At 48.6% G+C, this 4,551-nt stretch overlaps 1 pseudogene; it reads right to left on the bottom strand.

Annotated features, from left to right (window-relative positions):
* Positions 1–3,223: 3,223 nt before the first annotated feature.
* Positions 3,224–3,963, bottom strand: LOC132017288 (histo-blood group ABO system transferase 2-like; annotated as a pseudogene).
* Positions 3,964–4,551: the final 588 nt, after the last annotated feature.

Below are 4,551 nucleotides of genomic sequence, written 5' to 3'. Positions count from 1 at the left end.
CAGTAGCCACCTCACTACTGGGAGAGTTGGTGGAAAGCAACAAGTCACAGAGGAATCCAAGGGTCTGGGCTTGGTGTTTCCCTCTCCTGAGATGGGGACATCTCTGAGAGGAGCAGGTGGCCAGCTGGTGGGGGTGGGGGGGATGCAGGCTCGTGATGAGGACAGGACAGATGGGGTTGGTGAGGCCTGAGACCCCCAGGGTATGTTCTTGGCATCTGGACTGAACTGATCTTCAAAGCTGCAGATCAGTTGAGATCATCTTCAGGCTGAGGAGGAAAATGAGGGGAGCAGAGGAGACTGAGGAGGCTTAGACAGGAGAGGGCTGAGCCATTCCTTTGGGGGAAACATGTGTCAGGTCCAAGCTCATGGGAACAGAACTTGAGCCCATTGTGCTATGTGAAATAAGCCAGTCCCTAAATGACTGATACTGGAGGATCCCACTTGTGTGGGACGGAGAGCACTCCAATTTATAGAGGTGCAGGGAGCTGCTGGGTGCTGGCGCTGAGGAATGAGGGGGTTCAGTCTCATGGGTAGAGGTTCAGTTTGGGATGATGAGGAAGTGGTGGTGATGGATGGAGGTGGAAGGTCCAGAACAGTGAATGCACTTATTGCCACTGAACTGTACCCTGAAACATGCTTAACAGTACCAGTTGTGTGTCAATTACATCACAATAGGAAAGAAGTGAGTCAGGAGGATGGGGTGAGTCAGGAGGACCGGCCATCACAAGTCCCAGGAGGGCAGGGATCCTGTATCTTAGTTCTCACTCTCATGCTCTGTGCCTTGTTGTTGACTGAGTTCACAGTAGACACACGATGAACACTTGCTAAGACACACTGCAGGCAGATAAGGGCACACGTGCTGACCCTCCAGTAGGCACTGAGAAATCCCAATGGGACATGCATCCAGAGTGAGTGAGTGTCCATATTTCACAATCACCAGCACAGAAATAGCCATTTAAAACCAAGGCAGGTGGCCATAAACTGTATTACAAAGCAGTGATCATCAAGACAGTATGGTACTGGCATAAAAACAGACACATAGATCAATGGAACAGAATAGAACCCAGAAATGGACCCTCAATGTTATGGTCGATTGATCTTCAACAAAGCAGGAAAGAATATCCAATGGAAAAAAAAAAGTATTTTCAATAAATGGTGTTGGGAACATGGGACAGCCACATGCAGAAGAATAAAACTGGACCATTTCCTTATACGATACATAAAAATAAACTCCAAATGGATGAAAAACCTCAAGGTGAGACAGGAATTCATCCAAATCCAAATGAGGAGAACAGAGAGAGCAACCTCTTTGACCTCAGCCATAGCAACTTCTTGCTAGACACGTCTCCAAAGGTAAGGGAACAAAAGCAAAAATGAACTGTTGGGACGTCATCAAGATAGAAAGCTTTTTACAGCAAAGGAAACAGCAACAAAAACCAAAAGACAATAAATAGAATGAGAGAAGATATTTTCAAATGACATATCATATAAAGGGTTAATATCCAAAATCTAGAAAGAACTTAACAAACTCAGCACCCACAGAACAAATAATCCAATCAAGAAATAGGCTAAAGACAGGAACAGACATTTCTCCAAAGAAGACTTCCAAATGGCCAACAGACATGAGGGAAATACAAATCAAATCCATAATGAGATACCACCTTACACCAGTCAGAATGGCTAAAATTAACAAGTCAGGAAACAAGTGTCGGTGAGGTTGTGGAGAAAAGGGAACCTTTTTACACTGTTGGTGGAATGCAAGCTGGTGCAGTCACTGTGGAAAACAGTATGGAAGTTCCTCATAAAGTTGAAAATTGGGGCTCCTGGGTGGCTCAGTGGGTCAAAGCCTCTGTCTTCAGCTCAGGTCATGATCCCAGGGTCCTGGGATTGAGCCCCGCATCGGACTCTCTGCTCAGCGGGGAGCCTGCTTCCTCCTCTCTCTGCCTGCCTCTCTGCCTACTTGTGATCTCTGTCAAATAAATAAAATCTTAAAAAAAAAAAAAAAAAAAGAAGTTGAAAATAAAGCTGCCCTACAACCCAGCAATTGCACTCCTGGGTATTTACCCCAATGATACAGATGTAGTGAGAAGAAGGGCCACCTGCACCCCAATGTTTACAGCAGCAATGTCCCCAATAGCCAAATTGTGGAAAGAGCCTGGATGTCCTTCAACAGATGAATGAATAAAGAATGAATAATGAAATGTGGAATAAATGAATATTCCACATACAATGGAATATTATTCAGCCATCAGAAGGGATGAATACCCACCATTTGCATCAACATATGTGGAACTGGAGGGGATCATGCTGAGAGAGATAAGGCAAACAGAGAAAGACAATTATCATATGGTTTCACTCATACGTGGAACATACCAAATAGAGTGGAGGACCACAGGGGAAGGGAGGGAAAACTGAATGGGAAGTGAGAGAAGGAGACAAACCATGAGATACTCTGGACTCTGGGAACCAAACTAAGGGTTACAGAAGGGAAGGGGGATGGGGTAGCTGGGTGACAGGTATTAAGGAGGGCACATGATGTGATGAGCACTAAGTGTTACAGGCAATTAATGAATCACTGAACACTATATTAAAATCTACCAATGTACTATATGTTGGCTAATGAATTTAAACTTGAAAAATTAAATTAAATTAAAAAATAAAAAATAAAACCAAGGCCGAAACCGTACATAACCCAGAGGGCTCCGTGCTCCTGGAGGCTGAGCTAGAGGCCACAGCCAAGTTCTCTGGTGGTCAGGGGACTGGAGGTCTGAGAGGTAGCTCAGTTCAGCCCTGACCCTGAAGCCCCATCACAGTGGCAAGGTGCAGGGACTAGAGGGGAAGACCCGGACAGAGGCCATCCTGGCTCCAAGGATCCTGCAGGACCACTCCCAGCCCCCCAGGCAGTGTCTGTCTAGAACCAGGAAGAAAACCTTTTCCCTCGTTTGTTCTTTTTAAGGACGTTTTTTCAGAGAAAAACATCCGATATAAAACTGGAACCGTTCATAGCTGCAAATGACCCAGTAGTTATCAGAATGTAGTGACCATGAACAGAGGATCTTGTGTCCCCAGGCAGGCCTCCTGTGTGCAGGTGCAGCTGGGGGCCCTTGACATGCCCATATAGGCAGGGCTGGGCTCCACAGTCTTCCTCAAGGACAGAAGTAGGAACCCGCTCTGACAGCTCTGCTCAGGACAGCATCCCCGATGGAGACGGGGACAGCCCCTTTTAGTCCCAGATGTCCTGGTGGTTCTTGGGCATGGCCATGAATCTCAGCTTCTTCATGAAGGGCTGGGAAGGGCAGCCCAGCAGCCTCGGATCCCACAGGTCCTCCTGGGACATCCCCTCATGTGTCCCAGATGCTCTGGTAATTCTTGGGCACAAATCCAATCTCAGCTTCGCCCAGCTACCACAGGTCCCACAGGTCCTCTGGGGATAGCACCTTGATGGGCTTGTGGTCCAGCAGGTACCTGTTCAAGTGGCTCTCATCATGCCACACAACCTTGATCCCACTGGCCAGGTTGACCCCCATCACCTTGACAGGCCAAGGTCAGTCTGTGAACCTCCACCACCAAGCCCCTAAAAAAGGCCCCAATGTAGTAAACATCACCCTGGTCCCTGGGGATGTGGGCCTGGGACTGTGACTGGCACTGGTAACTGAAGTTTTCATGATCCACCTGGTAGAAACTGGGGTGCAGGGTACCAAAGAGGGAGGACAGGATCTCCATGCCCACATGGTCACAGAACTTCATGTTTACATCTGCACATACCAGGTCGTCCACCTCACAGAGGAAGTGCTGCTCACAGAATTGGTGGACCAAGGCCACGCACTACATGGACATATCCTGCCATTGCGGGGATCACAGGAGACCTCAAGGACCACCACCCTCCAGCCCTCCCAGGAGCCACACAGGCCTGGCAGCCCGCTGGTCGGTGAAGACCTAGTAGGTGACCTTGTGCCCTACCATGATGGGCTTCTGTCCCCTCTACAGGAAGAGCTCAGGAAGACCACCTATCTACAGGGACGAGGGACAAGGTGGGAGGAGGGTCACTGGGAGAGGCTGGCAGCAGGACCCTGAAGCTGGGGGCCAAGGACATGTGCATCTTCTTCAAGGAGGCCGGCCCTGGGTCACTTTAAGCAACAGCCACTCCCACAGCCTGTCCTGAGCAAGTCTTATAAGGGCCTATTTAGCCAGAGCGGCCCCACCCCAGCTGAACTGCCATTTTGCTGTAAAACTTAAGTTGACCCTGTCCCCACTCCCAGGGAAACTTACTTAAAAACAAGTCCTGGAAACCAGTCCCAGGTAACAAAGCCCAAACACAAGGGTGGGTCAGGTCAGGTGGAGACATTCAATCAGTGGGGGTGCATACTGTCTCCTAGCTACCAAGGAGTATGAGCCCTACCCTTTGGGCACCTTTTGGGCACCAATTCTGACCAAAGTGATAGGCTGGTTCAAATGTCCATAGGGTAAATTGTAATTCAATTGGTCACCTAGCATGACTGTGCAGCTTTCTCTGTGTGTTACAATTTCACTGGCCACCACATTTCGTGGCCA

The sequence above is a fragment of the Mustela nigripes genome, chromosome 5 (assembly GCF_022355385.1).
Source record: "Mustela nigripes isolate SB6536 chromosome 5, MUSNIG.SB6536, whole genome shotgun sequence".
NCBI classification, from domain to species: Eukaryota; Metazoa; Chordata; class Mammalia; order Carnivora; family Mustelidae; genus Mustela; species Mustela nigripes.
This window is presented reverse-complemented; position numbering and strand designations above follow the sequence as displayed.